General features: G+C 36.0%; 1 long non-coding RNA gene across 1 annotated transcript in view; it reads left to right on the top strand.

Moving 5' to 3' along the window:
• The window catches only part of LOC106504732 (uncharacterized), an 832,408-nt gene that overhangs the window by 582,096 nt on the left and 223,489 nt on the right, over positions 1 to 26,823 (top strand). Inside the window, exon 5 of the long non-coding RNA XR_014813123.1 lies at positions 329 to 444. This is a non-coding gene — a long non-coding RNA (uncharacterized LOC106504732). The remainder of the gene's footprint in view (positions 1 to 328; positions 445 to 26,823) is intronic.

Here is a 26,823-nt window from a genome sequence, read left to right as displayed (position 1 = left end):
AACTCTTATTCAATTGGAAACAGAGTAAAAGACCTCAGAATCAATGCTCTAAAGTCAAAGTGATTGTTCTTCCCAGAGAGTGACAGGAACCCTCTGGAGAGCAGTGTTAGGGCTGTGTCCACTCACCTCATTCTGTCTGACCCAGATGGCATTTCTGTTCATGCCCAGACTTCTCTAGATTTCAGGTTATGCTGTATTGTGTGTACCCTTTTCCCCCATTCATCTCTGACGCTGGTTTCTTGGCTTCAGCATTCACATTTCTTCCTCTACCTAAATTTTCATTGTCTTTTCAAGATTCCACCATTAATCTAACAATTTTTATTCCCAGGACTCAGTAACACTGAAAGAAAAAGAGACTGGGTAAAAGAGGAAAGACCATCCATCACTTTGTTAGCATTATCAAGCCCACTGTTTTCCTGTCCACTACAATGACCTCCTGGAAGGGTAAGTGATGTCCATTTCATTTTCTAAGACACAGTGGAAAGGTTCAGTGAATTAGTTGCATCAGATGAAGATTTTTAATATTGCCATTGGTATTGTCCTTCTTTCTTGTCTGAATGGAAACATATGGGCCAGTGTAATTTAAGTGTATTTAGAATACCAACTACACAAAAGACTTTCACATATAGATGTGGAACATGGGTTTTCAGCCTTAGCTGCACATTAAAATCACCTGGGGAATTTTTAATATGTGCTAGTGCTTCAGCCCTACTTCTATATATTCTGACTTAATTGTTCTGGAATCAGTTGTTCTCGGTTGATCAGATATTGATCTCGAACAGACTTGTGTGTATGTATACTTCAGTTTATATGTACATATGAATATATATTCATCTTTATATAGTATATATCATTATTTCATTATTTAACATGGAGTCATGTATATATGCATATATATATACACACACATTTATACAGAAACAACAATAGATATTTGCTTTGGTTGAATCTTTTGTGCTTAGATTTTCATAAAAATTGACATGTTTAATACTACATGTAATTTTGGCATATGATAACAGCTTCTAGATTTCTGAGGTTATAAGCTACAGTTTTCAAAGAGTTTCTTAGTCTGGTTGTCCATAGTAGTGGATAGCTAGTTAAAGCTCTATCGAAAGTATAGATTTTTGGAGTTCCCGTCGTGGCGCAGTGGTTAACGAATCCAACTAGGAACCGTGAGGTTGAGGGTTCAGTCCCTGCCCTTGCTCAGTGGGTTAACGATCCGGCGTTGCCGTGAGCTGTGGTGTAGGTTGCAGACACGGCTCGGATCCCTCGTTGCTGTGGCTCTGGTGTAGGCCGGAGGCTACAGCTCCGATTCGACCCCTAGCCTGGGAACCTCCATATGCCGAGGGAGCGGCCCTAGAAATGGCAAAAAGACAAAAAAAAAAAAAAAAAAAAAAAAAAGTATAGATTTTTGTGTATAAAATAGTGAGTTGTGTATATAATGCAATCCAGATTACTGACTCAATATTTTAGTTTCCGAATGGACTCTTGACGTCAAGATGGACACAAATATCTGTTAAGAAGTTAAAATTGACAGTTCCCATTGTGGTACAGTGGGTTAAGGATCTGGCATTGCTGTAGCTGTGGCATAGGTCATAGCTATGCCTGGGATTTGATCCCTGACTCAGGAACTTCCATATGCCAAGAGTGTGGCTAAAAAAAAAAAATTTTAAATCAGTATCATAACAGCTATTTAATTGGTTTACTGGCTATAGGTCAATGAAATTGGCAAAAAGTATATATAATCACGTAATAGGAGAATCATAATCCCTTATAAGATAATTTTTTAAATTCTATGTAGTTCATTATTTCAATTATTCCTAATTAATCCTCTGAGGTCAACCTTATTTTTTATTTTGCTCTTGTAGCAACTGAAGTTGTGAGAAGCTATCAGTAACCTGGGGTAATAAGCAGGCTGAGTCAAGATCCTCTGGCCCTGAGTTCAGCTCTCCTCACCTTACCCATGACCTCTGCCAGCCTAGGGCTTTCGTTCAGCCCAGTCTCTACAACCAGACACCCAAAAGCAAAGCTGTGCCTCTCATTTGGCATGATTCCTAAAGTATTATTTCTTTCACTTCCCTGTGCACTTTGAGCCATGTTGTCTTTAACATAAAAACCAAACACGGAGTTCTTTTCTTTGCCCTTTTCAAGGGAATATTACATCTGATATTGCTTAAACTGGTGGGTGATAAGGCTTAGTCAACATGCAGAAAAACGACGTCAGGGATTTTGCTACGGGAAACAAAATACATGTTGGCAGAAATTTAACATTGGGTAAAGAGCAGTTTTAGTTCCTTCCATCTGCCACACTGATTTTCTTCACACTTAACCAAAATCATAAAGCAAACTCAGTTCAGAGCAGATGAAATATGGAAACAAGTGTGAAGAGAACAGGTCAAAGGGGCCTGGTGACTCAGAGATTAGCCATTGGCGTCTCACTTCTGGGATTCAGGACATCATGAAAAGTTCCTTGTTGCAGTTCATAAACCCAGCAAAGATTTAAGACCCCTGTCAGCATTCAGAGCATCACCTGTAGGAGGTTGGGCCATGACTGAACCTAAAAATGAAATACACCACTGCTATTTATGTCCCTCTGGTTTACATGATGGGGACTGAGAGCAGATCTGCATTCAAAGCCCTATTGCACAAGCTTTTTTCCTTAAGATAAACAGTATTTTTTTTCATATCATAAGTTCTTTCTAGTCTTTTCTGTAAAAAATGACTCTTAGAAAAATACTCTATCTTCAAAGAAAATCACAGAGGACATGGGAATTTGGAATTTTGGACTTTCAGTGTTGTCAGAATCTAGACAGATGTACCCTTTGACCAATGTATTTGACAGTGGTAATTTATATCTAATTATGTTAGGAATGCTTCTCTTTGAACAACTATATATCATTTTTTGTTCATATCCAGAATATTTTTTTATTCAAAGAAACAACTATGCCTAATGTATTGTGAGTTTTCAATTACTTGCTTAGCTTCTGTAAATTCTGTTGGTATGCAAAATGGATCACTGTTTAGAAATGCGTAAACTTATAGAAAAGTAGTTTGGAGCAGTGTTAATTGTAGATGAGTTAGATAAGAAGATATGTTGAAAGCAATTTTTAAAAGGTTAAAGTTGGTTGGAATCCATGGACTTTTTGAAAATTCCACATCCTCCTCAGCTGTCACTCTGTCCAGCAACCTCCAGCATTATAATACTACTAACAGGTAGTAATGTTTAGGGTATCTACTTGGCTTAAAGCTCTGAATAGTCCTCAAGATTTCCTACCTTTCTGTAAGCCACAAATTGTTTTATATGTTGAGTAGACAGTACTGATAAGAAGGTAGGTCCTTTATATTGAAGAAGTGTAAGTTATTCAGATTTGTGAGTAGAAATCAAATATAAGAAGTCAGTGGGTTCAGAAAAACCTTGAGGCTACATGGGCAAAATAAGAAAGGGGAAACTAGGAGTTCCCTTTTTGGCGCACAGGAAATGACTCCAACTAGCATCCATGAAGATGTGGGTTCAATCCCCAGCCTTACTCAGTGGGTTCAGGATCCAGTATTGCTGTGAACTGTGGCATAGGTCACAGACACAGCTCGGATCCCGTGTTGCTATGGCTGCGGCATAGGCCGATTTGACCTCTAGCCTGGTAACCTCCATACATGCCGCCAGTGTGGCCCTAAAAAAGCAAAAAAAAAAAAAAAAAAATAGAAAGGGGAAACTGTGGAATGTTTATCCACAGTAGGATATCACAAAAACATAGAATTTAGCTAAAGTCTCATTAACGATGACAATACACATGTATAATTCCTGATTGTACTACAAAGAAAATGCCCACTATTATGCTCATGAAATTACTGTGGAAATAAAACATACAAATGAAAGGAAGAATAATTGGAGTAACTGGAAAGAGTAATTAGTTAGTTCTGTTGGGGTAGAAGGCCTAGGAAGAAGGGGAGAAGGATTTGTACCACAAAAGAACAATGAGGTCATACTATCTTGGGCTCCTGTGCCAGTAAGAACTTATAGGTATGACACCAACTCTTCTTTCTGTCACCTTGGTCAAAGTTGATGTAAGTAGTAAATGGTGTGCTTTCATTTTCTCATAGTCCCACCCCTTTCAAAAATTCCTATCACTGAAGAAACTGGAGAAAAGTTTGAAACACAAAATTTCCTGGCTCAGGCATTGGAATAACAATGGGTGCTTGGTAATTAAAATTTGCTCAATCCAGATACTTACAGTGACTTACTTAGAGGGGACAGTGTTAATAGAAGAGGAGGCCAACACAATGAACCTAATTTGTTTAAAGTAATTCATGGAAACTTTATAGTATATCATACACCAACTAGTATTCTAACTTGGGAAAGCTTTATTTTGAAAAGGTGGTGTGGTACAAGAGACTACTTTAGGTAGAGGGCATGTTTTCTTCAGTTTCACCTATTTTGAACTCATAGTTCATATGTTTCACCCCATTAGTCTGTAATTTAAATCATAGTTATTTTAGAACTTATATAGAGGCATTCCCAGTGTGGCTTAGTGGGTTGAGAACCCAACTAGTATCCATGAGGATGGGGGTTCGATTCCTGGCCTCGCTCAGTGGGTTAAGGATCTGACATTGCTATGATGTAGCTCACAGTCACAGCTCAGATCCTGTGCTGCTGTGGCTGTGGTGTAGACTGGCAGCTGCAATTCCAATTCGACCCCTAGCCTGGGAACTTCCATATGCTGCAGGTATGGCCCTAAAAAGGAAAAATATAAAAAAAGAAGAAGAGGAAGAGGAACTTATATAGAATGAAAAGGTTTTAATGTATGTAATGGTTAGCTAGTTCTATCTCTGATTTTATTCCTGACTGTTGCAGGTCTGGGTCTGTATTTTCTTTGTTTTATCAACTCTACTGTAAGGAAGGGCCTTATTATAATAATTAAACTGCCCATCTCTACAGCTAAGAAGACTCTTAATAGATCACTTTGAGTATGTTTTCATAACATAGGTATCAGTAATGTTATCTTTATACAATATTAAAAAAAGACTAAGTTGCCTCATTTTTTATTGTCACCAGAAGGATCCATCCTCTTCTCACCTGTTTTTTGCTGTAATTTCTAGACTTTCTTAAGTGTCACAGTCTATTCAAAGTGACAATAAGAAGCTATTTTATTAACATAGATACTTCTATCTCGAAGTATTTTTTGACATTAAAAATTTTTAATTGTGGTGAAATACACATAAACTTGTCCATCTTACTGTTTTTAGTGTACAGTTGTGTTAAGCACGTTTACACTGTTGAACAACCAAGCTTTAGAACTTTTTAATCTTGCAAAACTGAAACTCTAATTCCATTAAACAAATCACATTTCTCTTCTCTTCCCAATCTCTGGAAACCACCTCTATTTCTGTTTCTATGAATTTGACTATTTTAGACACTTTGTGAAAGTGGAATCATATGTTGTCTTTTTGTGATTGGCTTACTTCACTTGATGTCCTTAAGAGTAATGCATGATGTAGCATGTATCAAAATTTCCTAATTTTAAGAGATGTATAGTATTCCACTATATATTTATAACACTTTTTTTTTATCCATTCACTTCTCAGTGAACACTCAGGTTGCTTCTACCTTTGACTCTTGTAAATAACGATGCTCTGAATATGGGTGTGCAAATGCCTCTTTGATAATCTAAGTATCTTTAATACCTTAGTCCTCAAATTGTATAACAAAAGATTATTTCTACTTGAACTAAAGTCACTCATCCATCAGTCTAAGAATACAAATTTCAAGGATTAAGTTTGTGAATTGTCTTAGTCATTTTGTGCCTTCTGTCTTCATCAATATAGAGTTTAAAGAAGTTATTTATTACAACACAGCTAGCCCCATCTTCCTATCCCTTTCTATGTCCCATTCCTTCCTCTTCTGAGACAATGATGCTGATGTCTGAGGAAATAGGTCAGTGTGGGGAAGGGGAACAGAACTGGTGGGCAGAGGAGTCAGTCTGAGTGGTTGAGAGACTGGCTACATTGTGCAAAGGGTTAATCAAGCAAATTATTGAAAATGATGGGAACCACATTTTTCACTGTCTTAGAAGGGATTTACAAATACAGAATGGAGAAAAGTTAAAAATAACCCTAAGATATTGAGTATTGGTTCAGAAATGGAAATAGTATAAATTTGTGTTTCTGTTTAAGTATACATACATACATATGTATAAATACATACATAAAATAGTTATAGGTATATATGTATTCATGTGTGTATGTGTATGTGTGTGTGTGTGTGTACACATCAGCCTGGAACGAGTGATACGCAGGAGCAATGAGTACACTGAGCATCCAAATCTTAGTTGCTGTATACTATCTTTCACTAAAAGCTGTCAGGATTTTTTGATGAATAGCTGATCCCAGAGCTGGGTCAGAGAACATATATAAATGACCTGGAACAATTTATGCCAGAAAGTAAGCAAATGCTTATGGAATGATGATTACATATCAGACATATCAGACAAGATGAGGGTCATTCAGGGTGGTATATGCACAGACAGGGCATATCACATAGACACAGGAGCCACACTGCATGTCAGGCTCTGACTGGGCAATCTAGACAATTTGGTCTCAATATAAAAAGTGAGTATTGGACTATAACTCAGTGAATAAAATAGAAATTCTTGAAACCCTATAGATATAAAAAAATACATAAAAGAGAATTGAAAGCATTCTCCCCATAGTAAGATGCCAGCTAGTAAGTATGGAAGGAATGATTGAAACAGATAATGACTATTTGAATATTATTAATGTGGTAGTTGATATCATTAAGAGTCATCAATAGATCCTAAGAGTTCCCATTGTGGCTCAGTGGTTAATGAATCCGACTAGGAACCATGAGGTTGCAGGTTCGATTGCTGGCCTTGCTCAGTGGGTTAAGGATCTGGCGTTGCTGTGAGCTGTGGTGTAGGTTGCAGACGCGGCTCGGATTCTGTGTTGCTGTGGCTTTGGCATAGGCTGGCGGCTATGGCTCCGACTTGACTCCTAGCCTGGGAACCTTCATATGACGTGGGAGCGGCCCAAGAAATGGCAAAAAGACAAAAAAAAAAAAAAAAAAGAAAGAAAGAAAGAAAAAAAAAAAAGAGAGAGAGAGAGTCATCGATAGATCCTAAGGGATGGTGAGAGGTTTGCTGAGGATGTTGGTGTAATATAAGAATATTTCTCTACAAACTCATCACATAAAAAGGGGAATTAGTGGCTTATAGTGAAGAAACCTGATAGGCATAAACCTGACTAAAGGATCAAGGGCAAACTCACCAATTGTGGAACAAAATCACAACAGTGTGCTTCCTGACATGACACACTAAGAAGTACACAGCGTCATTTCTGTGGATTTCCTGTCATGAGTTCAAGACCTCTGTCTGCTTATGAGGAAGCCCAGATGAGCAGATTGAGGTCATCCTACAGATTGGAGTCTCTACTCTTTAACAGCATCTAGCCCATGAAAGACAGGAAAATATTTAGGAACTCTTCCAGATTCAGGGAGCCTGATGTGACATAGCAGTTAAATGGATTATGCTGATTGTACTGATCCTGGATGAGACAGAAAAAGAGGCATTGTTGGGACAGTTAGTGAAATTCAATATGTTTGTGGATTATATGGTAGTTTTGTATCAAATGTTTGGCTTCAGGGCTTCTTCAAGAAGATTGAACTCAAACCTCTGGCCAAGACATGAATTACCAGACCCTTATCGTCGCCCCACCCAATTCCTTGTAATGCCCCTTCCCCAACCTCTGCCCTCTACTAGGAATGGTATGTGGCCTTCTCCTCTCTTGCCCCTATACGGGCCCTATATGCCCCAAACCAACCAGCAGGTGTATCGTTAAGATCTCTCTTTTTCCAACCAATTAGCAGGTCAGTGGGCTGTATCGCGAAACCTCTCCTCTCCCTGGGTTATAAAAACAGCCATGACCGTGTACTTGGGGTGCTCTTCCTGACCATCAGGAAGTCGTGCCACAGTGCTTGCAGTATCTCTCATCTCAAGTTGTTCTTTCTCTTTGGGGTCATCTCTCCCTGATTAGCAGGAAGTCGCCCATTGTGTTAACAGTGTCTCTTGCCTCAATAAATTTGTCTTTTCTTCACCTTGCCTTGAATCCAGAAAATTCTTCTTTCCAACCCAGGTGCACAGACCACGACATCAATGATGTTTTTCTGATTGGGAGGATTGGATGATGGTAATAGGAGAAGGTTCTTCTTGTTCAGGGAACATAATTAAGATTTCCAGGATTTCAATTCTGGGTGGAATCTTTCATGCCATCATTGCATTGGGCATATTAAATAACCTCTGATAAGCTACAACTTCCTTACCTGAAGAATTCAGATGGCAGGGTTATTGTGGAGATAACTGAGATAATGCCCCTAATGCTCTTAGCATGTTGTAGATACAGCTAAGTATATATAGCTATCCTCATGATCTTATTCTCTTGCCCCAAATTCTCAGGACATTTGTCTCTCCTTGTAGACTGTGCTCTTTCAGGTCAAGTGACATTTTCAGTTGTCTTTTTATACGCTGTATGTCATGCGGGGTCTGCTACTCAAGGGGGCCCATCCATCCTACAAGACTGCATTGTCTGTCTGATCGCTGACTGATATGTTCCCCTGGGGAGAGCTGACAGGCCATGATACGTATGCAGAGTATGGATGCAAAATTACACTGGACATTGTTTGAGTTTTTGTTTTAAATCTTAGTCCATTTAGAATCATAAAGGAAATCATAGAAGAATAAGATTTTCTGTATGCCATCTGCGGCCTGCCTTTCAGATCTCTGCCAAAAAATGTCACAAGGACAGGCTTTCCTGAAAAAGTTTGGCATTTTTGCCTCTGGTGTGGCTGGAAACCATCAGTGAAAAATACTCTTTTTAAAACTCTCCTATGCACTTTGCTTAAAGACATACGTTTTAGTTTAGAGGAAAGGATAAGACGAGAAAAAAATAATGTGTGGCATCAGAGGATTTCTAGATCACCTGAATCCTATTCTAGTAACAAATTGCTTCAGTGTGAAAGAAGCAGATGGAAAACAAATCTAGGTTATTTGGATTTCCTTAAAAGTTTAAAATGGAAATAAATGAATGCAACAGTAACCTCCATCCTGCTTTTGCGCTCCGTTCCCAAGGAACAAACTAAAGAATGGATACAAAACTAGTGAGCTACCCCATTATGATTTAGATCAAGGGCTTTTTCAAACTCCCCTTTTCAGTAGACCTCATCTATTGCTTGTGATTTAAATGATCTTAATTCAAATAAAATTATAATAAGCAATTTGATGTTATCTGAATTTTTGAATACTTAAGAATCAAGCAACATTAAAAAACATTTAAATCCTAATGTCAAAGCTACTCTACATAAAAATAAACAAAATTGTGGAGGAGCAATGGATTGCTTGGTGCTTCAATAGCTTTGCGTCATTGTGAGAAAGCTATTCTGAATAAAATAAACACAAAGGGTTTTCATATAAATCCTCAAGTTGAAATAAACCACTTCACCACCCACTGACCAAAAGCAGATTACAAATGCTGACACACTGAGCATTCGATAGCATCTCTTTCTGCTATCATGCAGATATGTTAGTTCTAACTGTTTTTAAATGAGGAAAAGGAGTCTCAAAAACAGTTGAGATTTAGATTAAATTGGAAAAAAATGTATCTGGAAGAGTTTGCTGCTTCGAGGATGCTCTCTAGATTAATGCTGCATGTATTTAGCATATTCATATATTCTCTATTTTGTAGGGTTTTTTGGAGAGGGGAAGGCAGAGAGATGACTACATTTTAATTTTTGGATTCTAATCATCTTCAAGTAGAGACTTTATTTTTGTTGATTAATATATGTAGAGTGTGCATAGAATGTCACTTGGTATCCGAGATGCTTTGTTAGTACTCTCTTGGGAGTCTCTGTGGGTTATTTAATAAGGAGGAATGAAAACTTGGCTAGGAATTAAAAACTTGGGTACTAGTCCCATCTTGGCCACTAAGGTGCTTTGTAGGACTTAACTAGTCCCTAGACCTCCTTGGGGAATCTCAATTTCCTTCTATAAGGAAAAGGAGTGAGTCTTGGTAGTCCCTCAAGACCCACTGCCATGTGAAATTTTAATATTCAGTCTTTAAAGACTCCAGTGTATTATTTCTTATTTTAATTTTCAGGGATACAAGATATGTTTTGGTATATTTTCTTATCTTTAATTATAGAATTTACCATATTCTTTGTAGTAGATTAGTATGGGTCTGGTCAGAAAAACTGAGAACGACTTGAAAACAAAGGCCATGACCTTTTGACTCTTGGATCCTTACAGGCTGGTACAGGTAAGCGTCATGGTAGAGTAGACATACCTCAGGTTTTAAAGTCAGAGAGACTTGGGCTTAAATCCTAACGTTACTACTCTGTCATGGTTACAGAAAACACACTCAAAATTTTGATGACTGGACAATTTATAGAAGTGTGGGTAGAATCAGGGGAACCAGAGGATTCTGAGGAAACTATAACTATCCACCAGGAAACCATAACTATTCTTAGACCAGAAGAAGGATGAATTAATGTGAGTGGTTTTCCCAGAACCCTGGGAGAAATCAGGGCCTCTGGGAAAAGGGACCCCTGCTGGACCCGAAATTGTAAAGACTTGCAGCAATGGTCAGAACCATTGTGAGGCAGGGGAGAACAGGGAATAAATATGCACACAGTTTCCCTTCCCACCCTTTGATCTGCTTGTCCCTTCCATTGCCTAAACTCAGTCAGAAGCCAGAGGGCAAAGGAATCTGGGTGATGGAATCTGTAGAATTTAGTTTCTTGGGGCACAGGACAAAGGAGAGATGGAGAATATGTCTGTGTGGACAAATGGAGTATAATAGCCGCCTAGCTTTCAAGGCATGGGAACATTTATAAACCACTGGGCCTGGGTTTACAATAAAACATTGATGCTAATATCTCTCAAGGCAGTCTGAAAATTAAAAGAAAAGCATATATGAAAGTGGCTACTTTGTGGAGATGCCTAATAAATAAATATCATTTCCATCATTGAATCCATGGACAAACAAATGAGTGACACAGGGCAGACTAACTTTTGTGCCTATGGACCTGGCATAATGGAGCTATTACTTTATACATATGCCATGGTATGCTAGACAATCATATTGCTACAGTGTTCTCTGGATAGAGACTGTACTGATCTTCTATAAGAGTAACTTGAAAATCATAAATATGGAGCAGAGATATTATCAGTACAACTTGTAATAACATAGGCTGCTCCATTATACTGTGTGGTCAGTTGAACTGTTTACACACTGTGTCATGTGTATGGACTACTTCCTGTGCAAGGGGTCTGCCTGTTTTTTAAACCTTCTTATTCAGTGCAAAACACTTGAATACTAACTAATAAAAGAAAGAAAAAAAAAACTGTCATGATCCACTTGGGAATCAGTGTCTAATTAAAAGTAATAGCTGCACAAAGCAGGGAGAGGATATTGAGCAACATCAAGGAAATTTGCTGGCTCTATTGACGGAGGAAAAAACATGGAAATAAAATTTATAAAATAATTTCATCTAAGAAGATTTATGCAATGAGCATTTCTCAGCTATCTGACTAGTTAGCAATTCCAGTAAAGCCTCATAAATCTTTCATTTTGAAGTTTTTATTAACTTAAGAATAAAATATAACAACAATAAACACATTTTTTTTTGTCTTTTCAGGGATGCACCTGTAGCATATGGATGTTCCCAGGCTAGGAATCGAATCAGAACTGTAGTTGCTGGCCTGCACCACAGCCACCGCAATGTGGGATCTGAGCCACATCTGGAACTTACACCACACCTCATGGCAACATTGGATCCTTAATCCACTGAGTGAGGCCAGGGATCAAACCTGCATCCTAGTTGGGTTCATTACCCCTGAGCTACAATGGGAAATCCAATAAACACATTTTAAATGAGCACCTGTAAAAAAATTTTTTCTACGAAATAAATTCCAATGATGTCATAGGGAGGCTTAGCATTAGGGATTCTTACAATGCATGGAAAAAAAAAAAACCCACACTTCTGATGTATAAGTTTAGTTTTATTTACTTTCCATATCTTAACACAATGATCACCTTTTAAAAATAATTAAGTCATCTCAACTAGTTTCTCAACTTCAAGATATTGACATTTTATACAAGATAATTCTTTTTGTGCAGCCTGTTCTATAAATTATCGGATAATTTAGCAGCACCTTCAGTCCCTTTCCACTAGATGCTAGCTGCATCCCTCCCCTCAGCTGTGACAACCAAAACTGTTTCCTGACATTTCCAAATATTCCCTGGAAGCAACACTTTTCCCCTTTGCAAACAACTGATCTAGGCTACCCTATTACTGAATGAGGTACTTTCCACTTATTCAAGGCAATTTCCATGCCCATCAGTGGATAATTGAATTAAGGAGATGTGGTATTTATATATGTTGGAATATTACTCAGCTATTTAAAAAAAGAATGAGATACTGCTCTTTGTAGCAACATAGATGAACCTAGAGAATATTATGTTTAGTGAAATAAGTCACACAGAGAAAGACAAATACTTATATGTTAAATCTTAAAAAATAATACAAATTCACTTACGTGCAAAATAGAAACAGACTCACAGATAAAGAAAGCAAACTTGTGATTGACTAAGGGGGGAGGGACAAATTAGGGGTATGAGTAACAGATATGAACTACAATATATAAAAGAGATAAGCAATGAAGACATACTATATAGCACAGGGAATTATACCCATTATATTGTAATAACCTATGATGAAGTATAATCTGCAAAAATTCTGAATCACTCTGCTATACAACTGAAATGAACATGATGTTGTAAATCAACTATATATCATTTCAAAAAGTTGTTTTCCATTAGAAAGAAATAGTGTATTTTATTGAGTTCTTATGTTAATGTCTCTATACCAGTAGTTTGAGAACTAATACGAAAGGAAGCATGATATAAGTGCTAGTACCAGGGTGTGTTCATGCAATTTTGTGTTCAGGGCCCAGCAGGGAGGGTTAAGGTATGATCACTGCTTCTAAGTTTAATCTTTATTATGATGATAATTACCTAACTTTAGATTTCTTTTCAAAATGGAGTAGAAAGATTTCTGCACATCATTATGACATGAGTTAAATTGATTTTTGTTATTTTATTGTAATTACTCCACATGGAATAAAAGGGTTAAAGATACTATCTAGGAAGTTGACTGCTGCTAGGGCAAGCTCTTGCAAGATGACACCACAGTTCTGGAGTGACCATGATATATAATTATGCCATGAGCATTTCAAGCTCAGAGATTCATGGTGTTTTGTGCCTTAAGAATGGAATAGATTCAGAAAATTACTTTATACTAACCAAGTTCAGATGAGACTGATATATAATCCAAAAAGCCCATTTTAGAATTTTTAACACATGCAGATGATCAATAAAAGTTGACGAGTACTGCCACAGTCTTCTTCCATTTGGTTCCTTCAGGGTCAGTAAGAAATGAACATGGAAAGGCAAATATTTCCTCTGAGGGTCCTTTGTTGAGCAAGGAATCAAGAGCAAGGACAATGAGATGGCCAATTGATGGCATCAGTTTATAACCATTTTGTAAGTTATACCTTCAAATGATGCCTTGTTCTCTCAGTTTTCTGGGTTCATAAGTTGTTCCCCTTGCAAATGCTAGATTACAGCTGACACGCTCTGTGTCTGTGACTTTCTCTTTTTTTTCTGCACACCATGCGCAACAGTAAACACATTCTCTCTTCACATGTATAATGCCTTTGTTTCAGAGGCACACATCATGAGTTGAATCTCTAGTCCTGCTCTTCCAGCCTTGGGCCTGCATAACAGTCTTTCTTTTAAGATGCCTTCCATAGGAATCTGATTTCATTCCTCGTGTCTCATTTATTAAAGTCATAGAGTTATGGGGGAGACCACTCTTATTCCAGAGTTCCACTCCCAGTATTATAGAGTAATGATAAAGTTATGTATAATAGCAGAGAAAAATACTAGCCTTTATGTTACTGGTACCATCTTTGAAAAAAAAAAGGAAGTCTTTGTGTATATATAGACTTCCTTATTATTGATGCATGTTACAAATAATTTAATACAGTGACTCTCTTTTCACTTTAAGTTAATGGGTTGAATAACATAATACAAAGTAATATATTAAATGCAAATTTTGTGATTTATGAGTGGGTTTTTTAATACCACGTTTTAGAGATTGCTATTTTGACATTTTTTAAATGAGCATTATATAGATGATTTTAAAAGTCAGTTCTATAGTGCAGTTTCATACTATATATTCATATGCATATATTTATATTTATAAAGTCATACATTTGATATATATATTTAGGAAAATTTTCTATTTTTTCCACTTAAATATATACAAAATTCTATTTCTTTTATAGATTTGAAAATAGTTCATTGGGGTCAAAGTCATTTTCAAAATGCTATTAAATTCTATTTCTGATTACTTGCTTTTGTCTCCAATATCATTAACAGCCTCACAATTCAACACAGCCCTAAACCGTCCTTTGCAGCTTATTACAAACCTGTTAAAGAGGACCTGTTCCATGGCAGGTCCTCCTCTTTCGTGAAGATTGATTTTGTTGGTTAAATCCCCTATCACTCTTTGTATTTCTCTTTTGGTTTTTGTTGTTGTTCAAATGTCAGAGGACTCATTTTGCAAAAGGATATATTCACTAAGTTTTTCTTCAATGTAATAGTTCACTAACATGCAGATACTCACCACATATGCTATTGGCCCAGTACAAATTGCTTATAAATGGGAGCACATGAATTTGAACTACTTATTGAAGAGAATTGCCAAAAAAGGAGAAGAGACGTAGGCCCTTGTATCTCCTTTTTCATCTGTCTATGACTTAGTACTTTTTGCTACTTTATATATTATGATATTAAATTCCTCAGCAAATACACTGTAGATATGAAACAGAAATATGAGAGGGAAATATCTCATTCCTCATCAGATGGACTAGCCAAGTAGAAACAGGTGGGGTGACCTACTTTACATTTTGCGTGGATGAAAGATTTAAAATTTATTTTTTCTTGTCTCAGGGATTTGTATTCCCCAAATTGAAAACAGTTTAAAATAGGAAAGGTGTGAGCTTATTAGCACAGTAATACCCTCTAAATTCTCACTCCCTAGTGAAAGTAGAAAAGTGCTAATTAATCAATTGCTCAATTAGGAGAAACTCTTAAGAGCATATATGTCCTGGGAAAATATAAGCAGCTGATGATCTGCTTTTAAAAATAAGCATTTAAAGGAATTAGGTTCAAAATGGCATATTTGGGGTATAATTCTCCAGATAAAATTGTATTTATGACTAAGAGATTTACTCACTTGAAGTCTTCAATTTTGAAGATGAAGTTTTTCCAATTAGGCAATACTATTCATAGAAAAAAGAACAGAGAGTTTATGCTTATTTATTTATTCACTCATTTTAGTAATTACTTTTTGAATGTCTAAGTACCTTCATAGAGTTTTGTGAGGATTTGATAATACATGTGAAGTGCTTAGATACTGTGATGTAAGGGAAAGAGATAAATATCTAGACAAGTAACTTTATTTAAGAAATATACAACTTCCATTCCACAAGTGTAATAATCAATATATTCACACATTTTTGTGACCTTATTAACATTCAGGATGTGTGTTAGGGATGGAGGATAGAGTGACGTCATCACAGAGTATAAATGAGGAGTGCATAGGAAGTGAGCTGCACAGATAACAAAGGACAGATCATCAAAAGACCAGGCGGGTTATGGGTATACATTTAAATTTTATGGTAGAAAACAGTAAGCTATTTAAATTATGGATTAATGTAATCAGCCCTGATTTTTAGAATAAGTCTGAAATCAGTGTGAAAGAATAAGAAGAATAAGACCAAATAGAGAACAATAGATAAAAGCAAATAACCGCATAAACTTCGAGAGACTTTGAGGACTTAAGTTAGAATAGTAGCATTCCCATTCACTAGCTGGGTTATCTCATGAATAAGTGCACCTCCCCTAATTGCAATTTTCTAATCTATGAAAGCTGTAATAAGAAACATCTATTCCATCTAAATGAATTCATGCTCATCAGGCTCCTTTCAATGCAGTGTTCAGTCTCATGGCTGAACAGGCAGGCCCATGGTACAGCTAGACAGAGGGGCCAAGGGCACCTGCCCATACCCTTTCTCCTTTTCTGTGTTCTAACACCCTTCCTCTGGCTCACTGTCATGCTTTAGCCAACATTTTTCTTTCTACCTGAATCCTGTACCTCTTTCTAGACGCTGTGCAAAGAACTATATTAGACTACAACACTGGCTTTTAAGCTCCATATGTTTTTCTTTTGAATCACCCTCTATCTCCTGATCTGGCAGGAAATAGCCTGCTCTGTCCTGGGAATCAGCCCAGAGTCCCTATCTTGATCTGTTTTTCTGACAGTCTAGAAACAATAAAAACTAAAATAATAATTTCATATTATTTTATTTTATTTATTTTTTAAAATTTATTTTAAAAGGGTATAGTTGATTCACAGAAGTGAGTCAGTTCCTTCTGCACAGCATGGTGACCCAGTAAATGTATATTCTTTTTCTCATATTATCTTCCATAATGGTCTGCCCCAAGAGACTGGATATAGGTCAATGTGCTATACAGTAGGACTTCATTTCTTATCCATTCTAAATGTAATTTTAATTTAAAGTTATATTACAATGTCCAAAAGAAAAAAGTAAACAAAAGTTAGAGATTTTCCTCTGAGTTCATTAAAGTGATTCTAATAAATGCCATGTAGCCAACATCTGCCAGCTGCCCAAATGAATTATATAAAATAACAAGATCAAATGACTATTTTTTCATAGTCATGACATTTTGTAACACTCCTTAGAATTTTATTAGAACTAATTAAGTATCTTGACTTGAAAATACTACTCACCATCTTCTTTTATCTCTTTGATATTAAGTCAATTGGTTACCAACCAGGTTGGTAATAATGTAACTCGTAATCAATAAAATAATTGAGTACTTGTCGTATGCATAATATTGAAAGTAAATGTTTTATCCTCACTCCCTTTGTTTCCTTTCAATAGGAGGAGCTCAGTCAGTGTAACATTCCTTCCTGAGTTTCCTCCATTTCTTTACTTATTTTACCCTCAGCACTAAAGCATATTAGTGGTACCCCTATGTAAAAATTGGTAGTATTCCTAATACCAAATGGTTTTTTAGACTATGACCTAGTATCAAGTGCTAATTTGTTTTTTTGCTTTTTTTTAATTTTTATTTATTTATTTATTTATTTATTTATTTATTTATTTATTTTGTCTTTTTAGGGCCACACCCGCAGCATATGGAGGTTCCCAGGCTAGGAGTCTAATCGGAGCTACAGCCGCTGGCCTACACCAGAGCCACAGCAATGCCAGATCTGAGCCATGTCTTCGACCTAAACCACAGCTCATGGCAACACTGGGTCCTTAACCCACTGAGCGAGGCCAGGGATCGAACCCACAACCTCATGGTTCCTAGTCAGATTCATTTCCACTGCACCACGAAGGGAACTCTTCAAGTGCTTATGAAATATGAAGAAAGCATATCAAATAGAGATCAAACCTAAGTACAGAAGCAGAGGAAATAAATAGATATTTGCTCAGGAGGAAAATAGTATTCTGGCAAGTATCAGTTCACACTCTGGAATGACTGTGGATGTCTCCAATGATGCCATGTGCACTCCTGGCATGAAGCAAGAGGTTCCTCTGCCTGGGACAAGTGACAGGAAAAGATCATGAGTGACTGTGACAAGTTCAGTTATGTCTCTTGAGATCCTGATACAGGCATAACTGTGCTGTTGCTGAGGATAAAAAGAAAATTGTCTATTTATGTTTTTAAACAGTTATAAGAAGAAAAACATTTGTAATCTTAAGTTTTTCCCTAATTTTCTCCTCTTTTTTGTATACAGAGTTATAAATAGTATAAATTAATAACATCTACGCATTCAAAGCAACAGTGATTTTTGATGTAGTGCTAGCTGTGGCAAAGAGTAGAGTTGGATAAACTTAGCAAGGAGCAATCCTTTGGACCTGTAAACAGAAGAAATATATCTTTTTTAGTTAATAAAATATTTCTTCCTAATAATTCACCAATATTTTCTCTAGGGTTTAATCACATATTTAAAATACTAATCTTCAATCTAAAATGAACTCAAATCTTTGATTTTCAAGATAAGTCATCAAACCAATACATACACTAAAGATAAATTATATTGTGATTTGTACAGTATTTGTGTATTTGTTCATAGAGTCCAGGAAATGAAATAATGTAAAGATATGTATAAGCTAATTTGATGAATAGTAAAAGTTAGATTTAAAAATTAAATATTAAGCAACAGTTTTGGTCATTTGGGTAAGGTGAACTACACATAGGCTAAATCATCACTAAAGGTGATTATAGGCCACTAAGGCAGAGAGTGAAAAGTGGTTGGCTGTGGCTAAGAGTACATGATGGACAGTACAGATTTCTACTTCTTTAAGCTTTTAAGATCTTGGTTGTTCTTCTAACCTGGATGGAGCTAAGCTTGCACAGGGAGACTAGTGATGCCAGCTGTGAGGATTAGAGGGCTATAGGGACATGAACCAGGGAAGATATTACAAATACTTTGTAAACAATTTATTAGCACAGCTTCCTGCAATGTTTGATCACATAGCATGATTGCCTTAAAAACTGTAAACTTTCCATCTCAAAAGCCAATGGTTTTTGTTGATAAGATATATTGCAGTGATTCTCACACTTGGAGAGCCTTTAAAAAATACCAAAATTCAGATCCCAAGAGATTGCAATTTTATTGGTGAGGAATGGACCCCTGGCTTTGGTAGTTTTAGGCTCCCCTTGAGATTCAGATAGGTCATCAAAGTTGACATGCCGTAGGATACTGGTTATCAGCACAAGATGTAGAGTCATACTCACTGGGTACGATATATCCCTGCTTAGCCTCTCTCTAGCCGTGTAACCTTGGGGAAGTTACCTATGTGAATCTATACTATTCTCTTCCTCTCTATAGTGTGGATAGAATAGTACTTATCCAAGGATTGAGCTAAAGTTGGTAAATTCTGAATTGTACACAATTTTTATAACCCTCTTTAATTAAAAAGTATGTAAAATTATTAATGTAAACAGGCACAGAAGTAAATTTTTGTTTAGAGTGGTAAGAGACCTCCCTACTAACTGCCCATTCTTAGAAGCTGATGAATTCAGAAAACAAACATAAAATTCATATTAATTGCTTAGCAGTCTTATATATTTTCTTTTTTTTTTCACTTTCCTATTTCTTTGATCATCTCTTCCATGACAATGGAATGCAATGTCATTTTCTATAGATAAGTTACTAAAACAGTAAATTTGTTCTATAGCATGATTTATGAAAATATTTTTTTTGTTATTGATAGCTTGGAAAAGCTACTTATACCATCATAACTCTTTGATTGGTAAATATTAAGGATTGTTGTCATAATTGGGAATAGTTATTTCAAAGTTCTTTCATATAAGAGATGTCAGAGTTCAGGTATTTGAAGTTTTCATAGGTACTAACTATATTTAAAAGCTCTTTGAGTAGATGATTCTTTATAACTGGTTTTCTGATTTTTATATTATTTTTGTCCACATTAGTGTTTCATGCAACTATTAGCAAAAACAAGTATAGACATGACAAAGCAAGGTCATTTAAAGCTAGGGATGAAAGAGCAAAGATGTTGGTCTCAAAGGCAGGGAATTGAATCAGCAAAGAATGTGATATTCAGCGAAGGCACAGTGAGCAACAGGCTGAATAAGGAGTGTGGAGCCAGTTTGGAGGTGAGATGTGCTTATTGCTAATAAAGGGCTGAGGATAGAAAATCTGCCTTTGGGTTAAAGAGTCACCTGTGAATGGGTCACCAAATGTATGAAACATAATTCAGTGTAGAAATAAGATTGTTAGCATCCTGAGTCAGACAGGCTTTAATCTTAGCTTGTGAAGCCTTACTAAAAATAATTCCAAATAGAAGTAACTGTGAACCACGTAAGTATATTCAACAGAGCCAAATATACATTCTGAACTTGTACTTAGATCACAAAAATGTATGATGGAGGAGAAATTTTGGGGAAGAAAGCAATTTGGATAAATTAATATGTTAATTTACTAAATTAACATATATTTTATTGTCATATATAATGTGTATACATAATTAAGCAATTATACATTATATTTTTATTATAGAAATAAACCCCCAAAGTTTCTATTTTATTATATTTACTACTTAATATATTCCCCTAAGGTTTTGTGTTTAAAATGTCAAAGAAAAAAAAAAAAGAAACTTTTACTTCTCATTGGAAAAAGGAACTTCGTGTTTTTTCAGTTTCTTACTGCATTTGATCTTATGGAGCAGATCTATACCTATCACAAAGATTTTATGCAGAGAATAATCATGTGATCATATAATTTTTAAATATATTTGCAATGATGTTTATGCTTTCCAGTATATATCACTTGGGCATTTGATATATTTGTATGTAATTAAATTGGGCATGAAAGAGGAAATCTTATAGCTTAAGTAGGAGGAAGACTATATAATATAAAGACTGATAAGACTTCTTTTCTCTTGGCTGAAAAGGAAAAGCATACCTTTATGTGTTTTCTAAAATAGAATATTAGTTGAGTGGATGCCAACCTGGTGGATAGACATTAATTTCTGTAAAATGCTTGCTTTGTTATTATGTTAATGCTCCCATTTATATGTATTGACTTATCAATTGCGGCAGTAGTTTTTGACATCAACACAGCAAATAAATAAGATGAGGTATCTCCACTCATTCCCATAGAACAAATTAGCAACAAATAAATGTTAAATATTTTCTTACACAGATTTACGTGCCTCCATATTCTTTCAGATTCCCTTGATCCTCTGAAGAAGAAGTCAGTTTTTTCCCCCTCTCAGTTTTTGTAAATTATTCAGTGCCAAGTTTAGCAGCTCATCCAAACTGTGAAACCACACTTGAAGTCCAAAAATGTCACAAGCAATGGGCTCAAATTAAGAACACGATGGGAAGCAGATCCTTAGATGAAATCAGAAAGGTTAAGAGTCCATTTCAGTTGTTTAAATTAAATATGGGCTGTCTAATTCTCATTTGAGACTTCCTGAATTGTTGGTAAGGATATTTTCATTATCACTATATTCTAAGGATAATTAATATAATTATTTCCTTCTATTAGTATTAAAACAGGAAATTTTCTATATTAGAGTCTTTAAAACAAACTTCCAAAACACAGAAGCATTGTCATTCCACTTGATCAATGAAGACTCAGGTACAGAGAAAAAGAGTACTAAATAGCAGAATAGCAGTTGACTTTTTTAAAAAGTTTATATAATTAACTCTTAAAAATAAGGCACAAAATTCTCCAGGGTACTTTCTCATCTTTCTTTTTCCACGTTTGTCCAGAAAGTACTCTGTGAGTAAAATCGTCTAAAAAGAGGAAGGCCTTTTCATCATAGATTTTAGAGGCAATGTGGAAGGAATCAGAAAAAAAATTAAGGGGGCATCTTTCCATGATGTCACTGAAACTGCTTTATGACCTTTGTGAGACTTTCCAAAAATTAATCTGAAGCTATATAAATACACTAAGAATATATTAGTCACTCTTCTTTCTCTTCACCTCCTTTCTAAGAATTGAGATTGCAAAGAAAGTTTCAACATGTAATTGAGTCTTTATTGAGCCCTAGAATTATCATTTTTCCTTATCTCTGAGGTTCTTATTGTTCTTTGATGCGCACTAAATTTAAATTTCTCTCTCTCTACCCCCCCCACATGCACATACACACACACACACACACACACACACACACACACACACACAGAGCAATGCAAAGGAAGGACAAATGCAGATAAAACAATAGCAATTGGATGGGGTTGAAGAACCCTTTTCACCTTGCTCTGTGTTCTCTCCACTACATGTGCTTTTTTTAAAAATGGAAAACTATTTAAAATTTTAAAAGAAAACCCAAAGACAGCATGAGCTTCTGAGCTAAACTCTTCCTTTACATTTAGTGAAAATTACTACCAAGAATACCTAGCTTACTTTAGCAAGAATGAGCAATTTCAAGTTCAGGGCAGAGTGAAACAGTACAAGGTACAGCAGACAACCTGTGAGACAGTAGTGGGAATGTCAATTATAATGCTATTTAAAATCCAGAAAGTGGATTGTATCAAAAGTTTGAAGAGAACTTTGAACTGATGATGTGATGCCTGCTAAAAATACCTGTGTGAAATCTATTGCATTTTAAACACGTCCTAGATCCAAGGTGTTACACAGCATGTGTCCATGTCACCCATTGCATGTCTTTCCTCTTGGCTTCTCCTCCAGGTTTTTATTCACCTAGTCCCAGCTGTAATATATTTTCCATCCCTTGGCCCCCTCAAAACTCACAGAGGCTTTCTTGATTTTCCTTATTTGCTTATAATCATGATCTCCTTTGAAACTTTATAACATTTCTGCCCTTTGCCTACATAGATCTAATGCATAGTATAGATCTAGTGACAAAACCATAAATCTTAATGACTCTCCAACCAGAAGAGGCCCTGGAGGATAAGATCTGAATCATTATCTTTACTTTGGCTGCTAAAGTCTTGCCTTGTATATACTATGTGCTCAGCAACAGGTATTTCAGTGAATGGATTTCCCCAAGCTACAGTAATTCAACTGTGCTCATAAGCATCTGTTCCGTAACTATTTAAGAGAAAGATATTTGTCGAAATACTTGCTAGTTCAGGAATACATATAGTTCACAATTACTCTAGCTCAAAGAAATAGCTGTGCATGAAAGTAATTGAAATGGATAAAGGCAGGATTGGTGAGGATGGAGAAATTGACAGAAGGGAGAGAGGGATCAAAGTGATGGATATGTAGGTTAGTCACTCGCCGGAAAAACAGGCTATAAGAGTAAAGGTAACTGCTTCCTTTCCCATATCTTCCATTTTTGCATTAGCTAAACTCCCTGTAATTCAGGTAAGTATCAAGGATATGGACATTAGAAATCATAATTCTTTGAAGAGCTTTAGACATTTGACTCTCAGCAAATTCAGTATCCCGGGATCAGTAGGTTAATTAGTGACCAACTGTTATTAAGGCTTATCAAATATGGCAGCTGATAAATCTGAGATTTTATAAATTCTAAATATTTACATTTATTCTGTATGTAGAACAATGTTGTTTACATAGATGTGTATCTATGATCACTACTTCTAAAAAACTTGCAGTTGGGGGATATCAAATTATTAAATAACAAAAAAAAAAACCAGGGAATAGTCAAGTGCAAATGAATTATATAATAGAATATATTGTAAATTTGTCCAATTTTGAGTGATAAAAAATATGAGAGGAGTTCCCATCGTGGCACAGTGGTTAACGAATCCGACTAGGAACCGTGAGGTTTCGGGTTCAATCCCTGGCCTTGCTCAGTGGGTTGAAGATCGGGCGTTGCTGTGAGCTGTGGTGTAGATTGCAGACGTGGCTCAGATCCCGTGTTGCTGTGGCTCTGGCGTAGACCGGTGGCTACAGCTCTGATTAGACCCCTAGCCTGGGAACCTCCATATGCTGCGGGAGCAGCCCTAGAAAAGGCAAAAAAAAAAAAAGACAAAAAAACTATATATGAGATTATATAACCCAACTCCATCTATTTCCAGAGGCAACTGTAAAGATATGCTGAATGACATCTTTAAGGCCATGTAGCTAATGACAGAGTCAGAACTAGACCCAGTTTTCCTGGGAGGGTAAAAGTATCATGGACTATGTTGATCAAGGAAGACTTCATGGCATAAGTGGAATTCCAGCACAGCCAGAAAAGTTGGGTAGGAACTAGGCAATTATAAAAGAAGCAGTGCAAAATGTGAAGTGACCAGAAATGATAATGGAACAGTATGAATAAATTTGGGTCAGAACAACATTTTGTGTTTAGTAACAGAATGTGATAAATTTGGAAATTAAAAAAAAAAAATTTGCTATGGAGTTAGAATTTTTTCAAGAATATATTTTTAAAAATTCTGACCAAAATAAAAGCATGATTAAAGTCATGTACTTTTTCAAAATAAATTTATCTAAAACTGGGGAGGAGGGATAGTTAAGAGAAGGAAGAGAAGAGGAAAAGGCAGAATAGTTAAAAATAATCATAACATGGCATGGAAGGTGAGGGTATGTATAAATGGAAATGAAGGGAATAATTAAGAGAATATTACTCAGGAAAAATTAATAGATGATTTGAAATGCTTGTAAAGGAGATTTCCAGCCCTAGAACACATAGATGCAGCCTTTTATTTATTTATTTATTTTGTAAATGGAGAAGAGGAAATAGGTGGGGGGGGTAATAATAGATTCTGGTAAGTTTGCAGTGATCCACTGACACCCAAATCAAAATGCTCTGTAGGCAATTAGAAATGTGATACTGGAGTTCATGATAGCGGTCAAGATTAAAGAAATAGACTGGGAATTATACAAATAGAGGTGATAATTGAAACCATGAGGCCTGATAAGGCTTATGTAAAAGGGAAGGGAATTATAAATCCTATCATTATAGCTTCTTACTAAAAATTCATGAATTTGCTTTAGTTATACTCAAAGAGAAACAGGAAATGAATAACATAAATTTATTCCTTATAGCCTTATATTTTTTATTGTTTGACCCAATTCCATACAAAAACACATATACTTTCATAATACATATATATACATGTACTTATAACTTTGATACAATATTCCTCTGACAACTACTACTGCTTTTTTTAAACACTTACCACTATTATGAGTACTACTGTTTCTTAAATTAGTGCATATTGGATTCAATACACCATATAATATTAACATCAAAAGCATTTAAATTGTTGAAATCTGTTAAGGATTGTTAAGGTGTTAAGATATACCATAGTAAAGATTTAATATGAGGTCGGCACAAAGAATTTAATAAAGAGACAGATTTAAGATGAGGTTGGCACATAAGAAACATAATAAAAAGATAAAATTAACTTCTCTTTTAAATGGCCCAGAATAGACGCATTACATATGTGTGTGAGTGCACATGTGTGTGTATAGAACACAATCTGAGGATGTGTGTATGCTATGTAATAGTATAAAAACATGAAAATGTATGAAAAATAACTCCTACACTAGTTTAATTCTTTTATTGGCTGAGTATAAATATGCTCATCAATTGAACAAATATTTATTGCATACTTACAGAAATTGCACCCTAGTTCAGAGAGACAAACTATAAATGATGCAATTGGTATATGCATATAGCAAGTTAAACTGTAATGAGGGCTGGGGAGAAATTACAACAGGAAAGGAGATGAGAGACCATTGGCAGGGCAGTGTTTCAAAACAGGTGGTCAGGGAAGATTTTATTGAGAAGGTAACATTTAAGGAAAGATCTGAAAGAGGTGAAGGAGTGAGTCATGGGAATTTCTAGGGAAGAACATTCTTTTAGGCCATTTCAAAAACCATGCCCTTCCTCGGAGTGAGAAGGCACTAAAGGGTTTTTGGCATGGGAAGGAAAGGCTCTGACTTGCACTCTGCAGGGTCTCTCCACTACTGTGTTGAAAATTGTCGAATATGCTTTGGTGTGTTGCCACTGTAAAAAACACAGGTGCAAATATTTCTTAGAAGCTGTAGAAGGAGAAGGAGGAAGAGGAGGAGGAGGGAGATGAAGAGGGAAAGGAGGAATGTGGGAAGGAGGGGCAGAGGAGATGGAAGAAGACTTAAAAGAGGAGAGGAGGAACTTTTCCATGAAAAAAAAATACTGCCCTAGACACTTAAAGCATCGTTTTCTTTGGACATGAGAAGATAGTTTGGAGTGCTCTCTCTATCCCTGTTAAGTATGCGATGTGCAGAAACACAGAAGGCCTTTTCACACTGCATTTCCTAATGAGATCAAGACTAAAGTTGGGCTGGAAGGGTCGGCTATGTCCAGGCAGCACTGAGTTTGTAACTGTAGAATCTTTACCAACAGTAATGTGTCAAGCTCTCTGTTTCCTCTGAAGAAACCCAGGAAAATGACAGTGTTATCAAGCATGGTCATATGTGAATGTGGATTGCTGAATAAGCACAAGCAGTATATATCTGGGTCCCTTCAAAAGAAAACCATCGATTTTATTTTAGGGGAAAGTCAGGGTGAAAAAAAAAGCCATATAACAATTTAATTAACCAGAGTCAACACGGCGATTTGGTCAAACGGGAGAAACAACAGACTTTTTTTTTTCACGTGGCAAAATTAAATGTAAATGGACCAAATAAATTCTGTGTACTTTTCCAATTAGTTTTTTTTTTCCATGCCAGGTTTAGTTGTAGCATTATTTGGATGGATGTGCATTTCCCTGGAGCTCTACGAAGCAGGCACAGTGCAATGGTGTTTATCAGTAAAATTGCCTAGGCTCTTATTTGCTAAATTATGATGCATTTTGAAATGAAGTTCACATACGAAAATTAATGATGCATTTAATGCTATTTTATTTCAGTGATGTTTGAGTCATATTGATATGTGGAAAACCATGAAATATTTTTTTTAATTTCTCTCATTTGTGAGAAACATTTAGTGTCACTGAAAGAATAGATTATCATGATAATGAAGCAGAAAGTAATCCTTCAAGTATTTTTGTAAATAAGTTTCTAAAAATAATAAATTTCATGTTAAAAAATAGAATAGAGCAGAATCCTATAAACACTGAGTACTGCAAGTAATTACAGTTATGAACTCATAGAGCCTTAGGACTTTATGCGTCCTTAAAGCCCAATCCCATACCTATAGTCTT

This window comes from Sus scrofa, chromosome 8, assembly GCF_054392235.1.
Source record: "Sus scrofa isolate SSC_HxYL_T2T_F1_AM1 chromosome 8, Sscrofa_HxYL_maternal_Yorkshire_Landrace_v2.0, whole genome shotgun sequence".
NCBI classification, from domain to species: Eukaryota; Metazoa; Chordata; class Mammalia; order Artiodactyla; family Suidae; genus Sus; species Sus scrofa.
The sequence above is the reverse complement of the archived record's forward strand: the minus strand, read 5'-3'. Positions and strand labels throughout refer to the sequence as shown.